Genomic DNA, 15,046 nt, shown 5'->3' on the forward strand with positions numbered 1-15,046 from the left:
AGCTAAACCTTTTAAGGAAGCAAACTGTTTTAAAATGTCTGTCCAGTGTTTTCAGTTTCCAACTGATAGTGTTCTACTTTTGTTGTGCTTCCATATACTATGAGATCTCTTCAATGTCATGATTAACAATATTTTTATTAATGAACTTTTGTGGCAAACGTCTTTCCATTTTGTGCAGTCATAACTGCCTTTTTTGTTGCAAGCTACTGTAGTGCTTTACTCTTGAGACCCGCATCATTGTTGTTGTCCCCCAGGAACAACTTAATTCTTTGCAGTGCTGGATGTAATTTTGAACATTCATAATCATGAATAAGATTCTTTACTAGGCTGATTAAGTATTTGAAAATGTTCCCTTTTATCCACTGCAGCATAAATCTGAATCTACACAGCAGTTAATCAAGACTCCGACAACAAAAGATGTTCCTGCCACACCCAAAGCTATAGCTAGATTAGTGTAAAACGGTGAGTTGAAGGAGGCAGAAGAAATGTGTGTCACAAAATGATAGGAAGGTTCTTAGAAAGTGCAACAATAACACAACAGAAAGAAAAATCAGTGTATGAAAGTTATTATCAGTTGTTCATGAATGGAAACAAGCTACTATTTGCTTGCTGCAATGGACAGTCAAAGTTTTAGAACAGAACATCCATAAGTTTGGTACCTCAAGTCTACGGCATTATTCATGGTGAATCTTTGGTCCAAGAACAAATCAAGCGGACATTCACAATAAACACAAAAGTGAGGAGGAATTTGAAAAATCAATCAGCCTAAAAAACAAGAATTTTATTCGGATATTTGACCATATTACACCGCGTCTGGTAAACTTGTATAAAGAATTTATGCAACACACTTCCACAGGAAAAGGCTTCAAATATGTTGTGGCACAGTACGGGACAGAACAAAAGAGTACGCAAAGCTGTTTTTGGGCTGCCTATAGTGATTCATATGTGTAATGCATTGAACTCTAGTTGACAAATTTATGAAATGACAGTAGAACTATTTTACAAAAAAAGAGATTATGAATATTGACCAATAGTACACTTTAAGAATTATGTTTATGGTATGCAGTAAAAATGCAAATTGCATTATTTTTAAAAGATACCCTGCAGACAAAAAAGAAGGATTCCAGTGGACCACTATTTAGGCAGTCCTTATTTAAAGCATAATATAATTTAGTAAAATAAGATGCAACTCAGATAAGGATTAAATGCATTATTAACATCATAGTGAACAACAATAAAAAAATTAAAAAAAAGATTTAAGATTCAAAAGTATCTAAGTATACTCTAAAAATTTTAATGAATTATTTCTCTTATAAAATAATTACTGAACATCAAATAGAACTTAATGTAGCACTCTTTAAAAAAAATTGCTAATCAAAAGCAGCAAAACTTAAGCAGAAAAGTGTCACACATGTAAGCGTGCTGCTGTACAGATTAATGGAGTTCAGCTACCATCACTTTACTGTCACACTCAGCAACCACCACACACACACACACACACACACACACACACACACACACACACACACACACACACACACACACACACCCCCTGGGACTTTCTGGTGCAGTATGTTAAAATTCAATGGCCTTTCCCATTCATCTGACACCTCCTTCCTCTCTAGGCAAGTGACATTTTTACTTGGGAATAATACGAGTAAACTTGAATGAGAGTATTCACCGCCCCGTTTCCTCTAGTGGAAGGGAGTCTCCTGCATAATCCCATGAACAAACAGAGACATGGAGTCAAGCCATACTCTGTTTACAGAGCAGCCACAAAGTTAATGGGATAGTCTGGGATAAGTGTCTCCTGATATTTGATATGAAAGAGATGACGCCAGAAGGAAAAAAAGCAAAAAAAAAAAAGCATGGCACTGGCAGAAAACTTCCTGCCAACACCCTAAACAAAAACTAAGAAAACAAACCAACTACCGAGTTTTACAGTAAGAGCATTTTGCATACCTTAAAAGATTTCTTCTTCTGCATATAACAATGGTGAATAATGCGAAGAAGTCCCAAAAGATGTTATATAAAAATACAAAAAGTACACTACTCAACACTGGTAAGCACTTATATTGATTTCAGGTCTAGTGTGCAGTGTAATGAAATATAACCATCTTAACTTTGTAACAGTACAAAAAGAAGAGTTTTAATTATCATTCTAAAGTAATAACAGATTAAATCAAGATAATACTGCCATTATTACAAGTTTAACAGTGTAGTTCTTCTGGTAAAGGTTCTTCTCTGCTTTTCTGACATCTACTCTGCATGTCTTACTGTCAATAAGCAACTGACTATGATGTACTGTGTTGTTTTCTGAAAGAATTTCAGGAAAGTGAAAGCTTGTTCTACAGCCTCTCTGGTTTTTCTTTAAAATTACAATCTGTGCCATTTCCTCCCCTGTACTGATACATTACTTCAACTCCCAACTACCACAACCTCAGTTAAAATCATGGAATTGGTTTTCAGGTACATATAATGCAAAAGCACCTACTGTTGTTTATATGTCCGTATGAAACAACTTTTTAATTTTGTCTCACTTCTTCTTCAACGAAATAAATCATTCCTTTCTGCAAAACTCTCCAAGCTCTATCAGAATGCAGGGGGATTGTGAGTGATCAGTCTTTTTCCAGCCACAAATCCTCAGATTCCTGAATTCTTAAATTGAGATCTGGACCCTGACTCAGTCACTTCAGCACATTAACATTGTTGTTTTTAAGCCATTCCTGTCTGGCTTTGACTTTATGCTTGAAGTTGTTGTCTTTCCGGAAAAGAAAGTTGGGGCAATGGGGTTGTGATCAATGTTCCCTCTAAGCTGAGCGCGTGAGCAATCGCTCAATACGAATTCAGAGCGTCGCTCATACTTCTCGCACAATCGCTCATTCCGACGGCGTCGCTCGTACTTATCGCACGATCATTCACTCCGACCGTCGGAGTTGGTGCTCATAAATTTTTGGCTTAAACAAAATGTCGCTCATAAACAATGTTTTTTGCTCACTATATGCTACTCCTTAGAGGGAACATTGGTTGTGATGCTGATCAGCTTTTGGCTTACGTCAAACATGGTATTTAGGCTAGTGGACATAATTGGTCACGAAACCATGGAACATTGTTCTGAAGGTTTCAGATTCTGAGTTTTAAACAGTGTCTTTGTCACACTCCCATAAAGCTGTGAATGGGGAAGCACCTGCACAAAAGTTGTAGCCAGTAAGTCCTTCAGAGTTCTCGTAGGTCTCTCAGTCTCACTAGTCTTCGTCTTACACAATCAACAGAGTTTTTGTGGAGAGCCTCCTCCAGGCAGATTTTCAGTTGTGCCATACTCTTTCTATTTCTTAACAGTTGATTTAACTGGATATTCATTGTCTTGGATATTTTCTTATCTCTATCCTCTGACTTGGTCTTTTCAATCACCTTTACATAGAGTTAACACGAGTGTCCTTTTGCCTTCATCGTGTAGTTTAGGCCACCATACTAATTCACAACAAGTTGGCCGTTGCAGACAAAGAGAATTTATACTACCATGAATTGAAACCCATTCACTGCAGACAGCTGATCTCCTTTTAACTAATTATATGACACCTAAAACCAAGTGGCTGCACCAGTGATGATTTAGGTGTGTCATTTGAAAACTTTTGCAATTACTTTGTTTTTATAATTATTATATAAATAATTTAGACTACTTTTCAGAAATCTGTTTTCACTTTGATAGTAAAGATTATTTTTCTGTTGATTAGTGTCAAAAACGGCAAATTAAATTCACCATGATTCAGCGTTGTATAAAATAAAATATGAGAACTTCCAAGTGTGAGATATGGCCGGCCATTCATCCCGGCCAATACCGCCAGGCCGCTAGATGGAGTCCTCCTTGCAGCATGGAGGTGCCCTGAATGCCAGCAGGGAATTATGGACAACAGAGTTTTTATGCACAGCCCTGCTGGCTACCATGGGGGCCACCAGAAGTTGCTGCAGGGAGTTACAAGGACATGTATTTCACCTATAACCCGGAAGTACGTCCCAGTCACATGGACAGAAGAAATGACGTACTTCCTACTTCCGGGATGAAGAAGGAGAGTTTTTATTTGACCCGGAAGTGCTGAATAATCACATGGACTGAGGGATCAGAAGCACTTCCGGGTCACAGACTAGATAGATAGATAGATACTTTATTAATCCCAAGGGGAAATTCACATTCTCCAGCAGCAGCATACTGATACAAAAAGCAATATTAAATTAAAGACTGATAATAATGCAGGTAAAAACAGACAATAACTTTGTATAATGTTAACGTTTACCCCCCCCCCCCAAGGGGGTGACTATAAAGGAATCTGGGAAATCCCAGACAAGCGATCTGAGTTGGTAGGCAGGGTGACTAAGCGTCTGGGAGTGGAGGATTGTGGTTTTTATTGGAGTACTGTGGAGTGGAGAGTGCTTGGTGCACATTATTATAATTACAAGTTAACATATTGGACTTTTATCTGGTGTTTGATCTGAGGGGTCAAGGGAGCGATAGCACCCCCCTATATGTCACACAAGGAAGTGAATACTTTTTATAGGCATATGGTATCTAAAAAGAAAACACTGAAATTCTTATTCATGCTTGTTACATCAGTAAGTAAATAAAAATAAAAAGTCAATACATAGTGCAATCACACAATGTACAGTATATACAAAAAAAAATAATAGTATGCAACCAATAGCAGTGTGCCCTGAAACTTCATTGCTATATAAAACTACATTTTTTAATAAAACTGAATACAGAGACATATTAGGTCCACAGCTTACCAGAAGAACATTAGTGTATGGCAGGATGCAGCCCTGGATGCTGGTGAAATGGTTCAAGATTTGAATCTACTTATTTTAAATATTTAAATATTCCATCTAGGTTAACAGATGCAACATGGAAGTCTAGCTAGCCAATTTCCTATTAAATATATTTTATCTGCATTTTTATCTGCAGTCACAGTTCTGTGATTACCCAGATTAGATTGAAGAGGACCCATTATGAACTTGTGTAGGAAAATCTTCCTTGGTTTTTATTCAAAAACAACATAGATTATAGTGGGCATGACACATCTATAATTAGCCACAGGATAACGTCAGTATGCGTCTCGGTTGTTGAAACACAAAAATATCCAGTGTGGATTTATGGTGTCTTCAGGGCTCACCAACTCATTAGTTCTTGCTAGCAAAAAAAAATGAATAGAATGAATGTTCTGTTCAGAATTTGCAAACATAAGGAAGAATAACCCAGGATTTGGTGAAATAAGGTAAAACAGTACTTCTGTTTTTTTATCAATGAAAGTGGTTACCTAATAGTGATAAAAGCAATGCCAATGACTTTACAAATACAGGTATGGTCTTTGGTATGTGTTATATTTGCCCTGGAAAACTATTAGGCAGGAGCATAAGCATAAACACCACCATTAGAGAGACAGAAAACTGCAGTGCATGCCCTGGCACACAACTCAGTAGTGGGAAGGGGTTAAGAGGGATTTGAGGATAACAAGAAAACTCCAGAGGTGGCAGGACTTCCTGGGCACTAGATGCCACACACTCCCAGATAGAAATGGAAGTGGACAAACTGAGGCCCCATGGTTGGAGTGTCACATAAAACTTAAATAAATTGTTTTTATTATGCAAACTAAAGTATAACATAACATTCTCTAACCTGGTTAGTTTCTGTCAGTTTCACAGGTTTCTGGAGCTTATCCGGACAACACTTAGCACAAAGCAGGAAGCAGCCCTGAACAATGCCCATATTTATCAAGCATCTCAGAATTACTCCTAGGAATTACACTAAAAGTCTGACTAAGATAGGAATTAGTTCTACCCCAGAGAAGGACATGAGAAGTAGTTATAAAGCATCCTATACCCACTCTCAGTAAGTAGTAGGAGTTGACATTTCAGAATAAATGATGTCACAACTTATTAGCACCCAAAGACTCAAAATGACATTTATGGCAGCATTTTGTAGTTTTCTGATATTAATGCTAAGGCTTCACCACAAAGATTATGATGATGATAATAATAATATTCAAAGTAGTAAGAAGAAGAAAAAGACAAAGACGAAGATAAAAAACATAAGGTCAGATATTGCTCTAAGCTGCATGTAATTGTTAACACTTTGCAACATCAATAATAATATTATAATGTGCACCGAGATAGAGAGACTGAAACACAAACACATGGAATGAAAGTAAATTCTGATATTTGGCAAGTTTATTTAAAGATGAATGATCCACAGCTGTATTTTCAGAGGACTCACCTTCTCGCTGTTATGGCAATGGGAAATGCCTTGTAAAGTAGCAGTTATTAAAAGTAGCCACGGCTGTTCGCTACTCCAGTGCTCCCAATCATCTTTCAGAGTCGTGTGCTGTGCCTCTCTCCATGCCCCAGTTTCTTCTATGAGGCCCTATTTATTCAATGCCCTTGTAAAGTATAAAGTGAATGTTTCAAGGGTATACAGAATGCAGAATTCTGTGTACCTGTGTGACATTTCGCTTCCAATCACCCATCCAGCCCTGACTATCTTCAGGGTGAAATGCTGGCTACTACAATACAGTTTGCATCCATGACCACCTGTGTGCAGATACTGTGATATCGCTTATAATTCACATATGCACACGCTCATCCACAATTGGAGCAATGATCTTTATGTGCATGCTGTCATTCTCAATAAGCAGTGATTTGCAGAATGCACCTTGCTTTAATATTAACTCACATGGAGTGCTGGGGAAATGTATTAATCTGTTTATTACCTCATTCTTTGAAAGGGAGTTCAAAGGCTGGTACAAAAGTCGAGAAATGACTGGAGTTAGGACAGCCCATGAGCTTTCCAAAATCCTGGCCAAGTTAAGAGTTGTTTTATTTATTAAGAAAATTGATAGAATACAATTACTACTACACCTAAGAGATTTTTCAGCCAGTTAGGATTGCTTTCTTACTCTGAGATGCTTGACTAAAAAACCTGGACATAGGTCAATGTTTAACTACCAACGCCAGTTTTGTCACTGCCATAGACCTGAAAATGGAAGGCAGGAAGAGTTCCATGGCAAGTGGCGATACCTGACTATACAGCTGCTATGTAAACAGCTGGAGCCTATCTGATTGTTCACCCCCACCCAAACACTTCATTCATTCTTTTCTCACATCAACTTATGCCAACAGAGGCCAGAAATGGCAATAGCCCCTGCCCTGGAAGCAGTGAGTGTAAAGTGGAAACTAATCCTAAATGGGGTCCCTAATCATCACAAGAAACATTTACTCACAAGGCAGAAACTCATTCTCACCTTTTTAGTTTAACCCTTTGCGGTCGTTAGGCCAGAAAACTGGCCTTAGTAAAAAGTGCGCTATAGGTCGTCAGGCCACCGCTGGTGGCCCTGCAAGTTTCTGACCGATTTGCACAGTTGCCTGGTCAAGAAAAGTGGCTTGTGTTATTCCTACGTGCTTGAAAAAAATAACTGCTGTAATTATTGCCGTTTTTTCAATAATTAATTACGACTAATGTAGCGTGACGTTGAAAATTAAATACGACTGCAAAGGGTTAAGGTAACCATTACTGCTATCCACACGCTTATAAACCTTCTGCATAGACGTCAGGTACCAGTAACAACACATCTCTTTTGTAACCTGTGTTGAGAAAGGTGCTATAGCCTTACAGTATAAGGAGTTTCATAGCATTGATACAAAGAACAATCGGTAATAGAGTTCCAGCAAATCATCGTTTTGACCTGTAATTAATGCAAAGAAAGAAGACACGATTGTGCAGAAGCAAGCAGCAGCAGACAGATGCAAACATCTGACTGAAAGCCCAATTTTTTGCAAGACAGCTTCCAGTCGAGGATGTTTACAATTGCCCAGGCCGCCAGGTTTTCTTCTTCTTTTTTATCCACCGGACACTTGTGCATTTTTCCATGTAGGTGATGCTTCAAATAAACAAGATTATTGTAAAAATTCAATTGCATAAATACACTGAAAAACTTTTTTTTCCTGAAATGGAGAGCATATTTATATTCATTATCTTCCGTTTCAACTGAAATAAAAAGATTCCTATGTCAAATATGAAAGGAACGGTCACCTGAATAATGCTGGAATTTCTGCTGCTTAGTGCTTGACGCACATCTGCAATTTTATCCTTCTGGTAACTGAGCAGCCCAGTGGTGCTCTCCAGTGGGGTTTAAATTCTACAATGGACTCCATTTAGCAGGCAAATAACTGTGCAGCCTCACCACATACAAACAAAGATTCTATAGGGAAAGAAAAAAAAAAAACCATGTAACTAGAAACAAAAAGCAAGTTGGTTGTTGGAAATATGAGCACAAGCAAATCTAATACTACTCTAATGGCGGAGGGCTACAAAAAGTCTTGAGATTTTACAAAGGGAGGCTTGTGGCATTGATAGCAGGCATTCACTGTCGGCAAAAATGTTCACCAAATAAAGTATTTACTTAATGAAAAAAGACAAAAATGCAAAGAATGTGCATTCAGTAGACGTTTATTACTCAACTGTTATAAACGCAGGACTTTATGATGCGTTTTTTTTGGTTGCTTATTTTTCCGCCACATGTCACAGAACTAAATGCAGGAAACTGGCTGCGTTAGACTTCAGGTATGTATGCTATTCTCTATAAAGATGTGAGGGGAGTCCATCCCATCCTGTCGCCTGAGAGGAAAACAAAATGTGCACATGCAAAGCCCAGTGGGATGGCATTCAACATTAAAGGCAAAATATAAAATAAGTGATTAACAGATAAAACATGGCATATAAAAATTGAGTCAGAATGAAAGCCATTATTTAAATAGACTCTGAAAAGAAATTATGAGTGTCTCTATTTTATGCATAGGAATCTCTCCACACAAGCATGTAACATATAACTTTTTTCATTTTCCAAACAGAACTGTATGTCAGAGTTCATAAAAATGATGTTGCTGTAAAGTTCAACATAGGAGTATTGATGGAGCATGAAACCAGCATAACCAGTTTTCCATTTTTACCAAACACAAGGAACAGGTAGTATCAGGCCATATCCATGTCGTTTATAGTGCTTCTCTGCAGTGTTCAAAAAGGAAGGATTACTCTTGTTGTTTCTCTACTAAAATCTTTAAAACGTAGAATTTTTTGTCTTTACAGACTGCTTAAGGTAAACATTGAAAAACAATATGGAGCTAATCCAGGCCCCATAATTCTAATGCAAATTTCTGGAAAAATTAACAGGTCAGAAAACAGTACAGCAAATGTACGGTGAGTACCCTTAGATATTATGTTTCAACGTTCTGATGTTGTTTATTTACTACAGCCCTGTCTTTAAAGCAGCTGTTCACTTCACGCTTTTACACAGTGTCAGATATGTGAGCTTAGGCAGTTCAATCAGTAACCTTACACTGGATTTCTTTACAGCTAAACCACAGGTGATAAACACAGACAACAAAATGTTATTCATGTACACTGAGCCCCATAATATACTGCTCCCTTAGCCCCAGACAGAACTCATTTATCACATGTGACTGCACACCAGTATACTGTATCAATGGCCTCATGAAATTTACTGGTGACATCACAAGAACTGTTCTGATTAACAACTGCCAAGACTGTATGCGTGAATGACATGGCTAAGATAACAAAGCGGTGTCATGACAGCTGCCTGGTTATGAACTTCAGCAAAACAAACTGACCTCACAGTGGTCTGTATGACACAGAGCAAAAGTCACACCCTTGGTCAGCATTGAGGAATGGTCAGCACTGAGCCTATTTATGTTTCTTCAAGGATTACACATCTAAAAGATCTAGAATGGAATCACAATACTAAAAGGGCACAAAATGATAACAAAACATTTACAGAGCATGATTTCCATTATCAACAGGGGGCACTTACCCTGTGGTCTGATCCTAATGCCCCAGTGCAGAGGCGAGGACGCTGTGCTGTAAAAATGGCACCGTCCTTCGGATGGGATGTAAAAACGAGGTCCTGACTCTCTGTAGTAATAAAAGATCCTTGGGCATCCTTCGTAAACAGTAGGGTGTATCCCGATGTCCTGGTTAAACCGCCCACCTCGGCCTAATCATCCCCTCTCTCTAAAGGGCTAACTATCTCTTACCACCTAATGTGTGGTGAGTGTACGCCGCAAAAAATGGCTGCCATCACGTTATCCAGGTGGTTGAAGTGACTTTCCACTTACTATGTAAAAGGTGCTTTTAGTAGTGAGAAAAATACAATGTAAATACAAAGAATTATTATTATCAAAAAAATCAAATGTGGAAATCCATACTATGAACATCAAGTCTGATAATAAAGGCAACTTCTGCATAAAAAAAAAAAAAGTTTGTTTCAGGTTATTTCAAATTGCAGGTCGAATTCCATTTTTTAAATTACAATAGGCATCTATCGGAGAGATAATCAAATAGTACATACTGTATTTCTACCAAATACCTTAGAACACAAGGCTAAAACCATATATTTTTGTGGGGTAAACAACAATTTATACATGCATCGGTTTTGACTTATGTTTGGGTGAAGACGAGAGGTTAGGCTTAATCTCACTATATACTGATCACTTTATCAATATGCACACTTTTAAACTGGACTTCCCTGTGCACTTCTTTCATGGTTCATCTTCCATTATCACAAACAATTTAGACTGGTTTAAATTAACATATTAAATGTTTAATGTAACAGCTTCAAACCTCCATTTCATTACAGCAAAATCTGCACTCAAAAGAAAGCCTCTCTAAAAATAGTTCACTTCTAACACAAGATAAAAACTGCCCTCATTGTCTAGCCGTTTAGACACTGGAATGTGAACCTCAAGAATACCAGCTTTAAGGTTTTTTGCGATGCCATTCACCATTGAAAAATGCTATGTATTAAACTTTGTTTTGTTAAATGTACAAGTCCTGAACTGAGACTTTCAAAGCTGCATGCTTTCTGTCAGAAACAAATTAGCAGTTACAACACTTCTAATGTAATCTGGTGAAATACAGGTAGGCATCCTTTTTCGTCCCACATAAAGAAAATGCACAATTTAATAAGAGTGTTTACATGTACAAGCATGTCATTATGCTATTAAATATAGCATGAATTAATGGGCAAGTACCCTAGAGAGCAAAAAATTTTCCTTAAGAGGAGATTTTTAATCTGCTAGAGGAATGTGAAAAAGTCAGTAAGATTTAAGATGAAATATAACTAAACTTTGAACTTTTTTAGAATTTGAAGTCTATTAAGGCCTAAAGCTATGAAACTCAAAATGATTTTCTGTTCCTTGGAGCTACTCATTTTTGGAAAAGTAAAGCTGACGCCTTCAAAACTGTATCAGTTCAAGCATTCCAGTGAATATAATTATAGTTGTGCTACGCACCTATTTAACAACCTTTTTTCTTTTTTTGAGACCACTTTACTGAGTTACTGATTTATTATGACATTATTATTAGTTAAAGACAAGCTATGAAAATAAAAAAAAAACCTTTAACACTAGTCTATACATTCAAACCTTCAACAAGAAGGAGACAAATATTTGAATTGTTCCCTAAGTATCCCACTATAAAAGATTCTGTTGCTACTCAGCTAAACAAAAGTGAAATAAATCCTTGAAAACAGCAGTGCAGAGTGCACTCGTTCACAAAAGTAATCAGCTAATTTACCACTGCTTGCTGTTCTTGTCCAAGTAGGTGGAATAATAAAAGGTCGGACAATATCTTGCAGTTTCCACGGTCACTCAACTGCACAAACAAGCCAAAGTATTAACCGTCTGGGCAACAGACTGACAAGCAGCTAAATGTCGCACTGAGCTTTTCCTTCATTGCATTCCTTTTTTTTTTTTCTTTTGAGAGAGACAAACACATTATGTTTTAAGCATCGTACTAAACAGAATCATCAAGGAACTAATGACCTGTGGACTTTTCCTTTTTACCTTTCGGAAATGCTTGGGGTCTGCTATGGAATTAACTTCCTGCACTTGAGTTTGACACAGTCTTGAACCCAAGTTAAGACAACAAGAAAAGTACCCTGCAGAGGGGACAGGAAATAAACCCTTTGCATAATTACTTTAATCACTTAGTAGCCTATAGATAATCAAGTACAAAGCAAGATTCATATACTGCCTTCAGAGCAAACTTTCAAAGGCTAGTGGAAAAAAAAAAACATCTTCAAGAATTTCACAATTCAAAATCATCAGGACAGTCTGTTTCCTCCTTTTTAATGATACTTACATGAATTTCCCCATACCAGGACTATGTTCACTGCCAGATTCGCACAAATGTAATTTGTGTTTTCATCTTGCTAGAGCATGCTTGATTGTTCTGTTAATAAAGCTGCCTTAATTGCATATAAGACAATACTTGAACAGGAACTAGCTGTATTTTTTAAAATCAATATCCTCCAGCCCCTGAACTGGATTAAGAAGGTTTAAGAATGTACAGTGTGTGTGTAAATATTTCCTCTTGTCCTCAAACACCATTGGTAACGAGTAGGTTCAAACCCACTGTCTGCCTCACAGCCCTTTGAACTGCTTAACCATACTAAGCAATCTAAACACTTGTTATATTAGTGCAATATTTAGAAGTATATACCTTTGACATCAGATATGGTTTATAGCATTTTATCCTGCAAATGCTATTAATAATTAGGCTATGACTCTGAAAAACAATCATATGAAAAATGTCAACCTACCTGAAGATAATCACTGTTAAAAGTAGAAGATCACTTCTTTATTCCACTGAGGCAAATCCTGAAATGGCAAAAAAAAAAAAAAAGTGTTTTTGCTCTGTATTTTTCCATTACATCTTTGTCAAATATACACTTTTATAAAGTGCTAGAAAGACTCTGAGTTCAAACTCTCTACAAAGTGTTATAATACTAATCCCTAAATGTATACATTATGCTATAAACACAATCCTGAATTTTGCTAACAACATTTCTTTGTCAAGATGATTCGCTTCTCTGAAGCTATTTTAATATCCAGCCATGCTAAGCAGCAGGTGAAAGGCAAATGGCACTATATTTTCATAAAAGTCTTGACTCTGCTATTATAATTACCCGAGACCCATATTTTCTCAGTGGGTTAAGTCACTGAGGGAACAAAGCAAACTTTATCAGAACAGTGCAATTCTGCATTCCAGGAATTCTTAACACTTGGCAACGGCACACTGCTTCTGTATAGCAGAAGGGGGAGGGATGCTTTTCTTAAAACAGAGGTGTAACACTAAAGACCTTATTAGAAATAAATGCTTTTGGAACTTTTTAAAGATTCTTCTCTTTTAAGATTAAAAGTGAACTTTTTTTCCCCCCCAAACTGTCAAAAGACTATTTACACTAATAATCATGAAACAATTTGGCATGCCCCAGCTTCCTATAATGTACTGGGACCCCATCTAAGGCTGGTTCCCGCCTTGCATACAGAGCTGAAGGAAACACTTCAGCCTCCATGACTCTCGACTAGATTTAGGGAATAATGGAAGGATGAATGTTTCAGTTACCCACTGGAAGTACTGGAAGTTTTACTTTGACACAAAAATTGCTGCTGATATAGAGTAAATGAGAATGAAAAGAACAGATTCTGTAGAGCAGGAAGTATGACACAATTTGGGATGCTTTAAGAACTGCACAATTATTCCACCACCCAATTATTATGTTGGAAAAACAGGGAAGCAATTCAGTAGAGCACTGACATTATCATCTGAGAAGGATCAGAGGCTTCATACCAAATTACCTCAATTGCTGGTTTATGTGTATTCACACTACTATCTTTAATGGATTAAATACTACTAATTAGTAACATGTGATCAACATACCCTTTGGAGTGTGAATTAATCATATTCATCAACCTCATAAATATTTAATTCAACTGTTCTTGCTAGGTCTGGGCACCTGTCTCTTGCCAATATTTTGCAATATTCTTACATATAGCTATGGCTAATTTCACTATTCCTTACGCTGCCTTGCACTTTGTATGCATATACTGTATTAACATTTGTTGTCTCATTCTTTATCTCAGTTGTGTACGTCTGTCATGTAACTATACTTGAAGAGTCATAATAGAAAACTGGAGGTAAATTCCTTGTCTGCAAGCATACTTGACCAATAAATGTGATTAGATTCTGATACATTAAAAGTAAGCAGAGCAGACAGAGTATTTTGGGATTTGGTTGAAGAGTTGTGAAACTTAATTCCTTGTATTAAACTTATTTAGCTGTCACTTTTAATCCAAAGTGACTTTCAAATCATTTATGATCTAAACAGTGAGAGGTTAAGCTGATGTCACATTACAAGACTTCTAGTTTTGGAGCATGTCAGATTTGCCGACTAAGGTTGCTGATCTGGTCTTGGACCATGCCAGTTTAAAAAACTGAAAATCACTGCCTATATCACACTTTCAAACTGAGTGCTGACCTTCTAGCACAATTGTGTTTGCCCTTTTATTTTTTCATAGCCATAAACATGCTACCTGATGGAGCTGGTGCTGTACGACGAGTTAAACGCTATAGCAAGTTCAGCTCTTTTTCCCCCCCAATTCTGTCACGGTATGTAAAACACAAGACATCAGACAAGCTAGCTTCTCTTCTGTTTGTGAGGTCCAGAACACCCATGTTCGCTACATTATATGCAGTGCACTTCCAGAAGAGCGCTTTTGTCGAATAAGTCATGGATTAGTTGGAGTGAGTCACTGGGGACGTCACATTAGGTGACTGGCGTCATGGGAGCACACCACCAACTGCTTCAGACTCACTAAGGTTATGCAAATGAAGGTCACGACTGAAAATCACTAGGAAAGTCCTATTCTTCTTCACAGTAGAAGCTGAGACTTGCTTTTTTTGACCATCGTTAAACTGTGCTTGAAGCACCAATCACACAAGCTGGTGACCCTGAGAAACTTGTCTTCTGATTGGGTTGTGACTTTGGATCTGCCAGATCTCTTACTATCAGAGTTTCTTCCAGTTTCTAGTTGCCTTTAGACTGTGTAGGACACCACTGGACCCTAAATGAAAGGCCTACACTTCTAAGGGTAATAATGGTCTATCTCATTTAATTTGTTAATTGCTTATTTCTTGTCATTA

At 37.4% G+C, this 15,046-nt stretch overlaps 1 long non-coding RNA gene across 2 annotated transcripts in view; it reads right to left on the reverse strand.

The window, feature by feature from the left end:
• The window catches only part of LOC114665782 (uncharacterized), a 79,834-nt gene that overhangs the window by 17,457 nt on the left and 47,331 nt on the right, over window positions 1-15,046 (reverse strand). For both annotated transcript variants that reach the window (XR_007933600.1, XR_003718460.2), the window contains exons 2-3: window positions 12,663-12,720; window positions 8,078-8,246 (exon numbers count right to left, since the gene is read on the reverse strand). This is a non-coding gene — a long non-coding RNA (uncharacterized LOC114665782). The remainder of the gene's footprint in view (window positions 1-8,077; window positions 8,247-12,662; window positions 12,721-15,046) is intronic.

Source organism: Erpetoichthys calabaricus, chromosome 15, assembly GCF_900747795.2.
Source record: "Erpetoichthys calabaricus chromosome 15, fErpCal1.3, whole genome shotgun sequence".
NCBI classification, from domain to species: domain Eukaryota; kingdom Metazoa; phylum Chordata; class Cladistia; order Polypteriformes; family Polypteridae; genus Erpetoichthys; species Erpetoichthys calabaricus.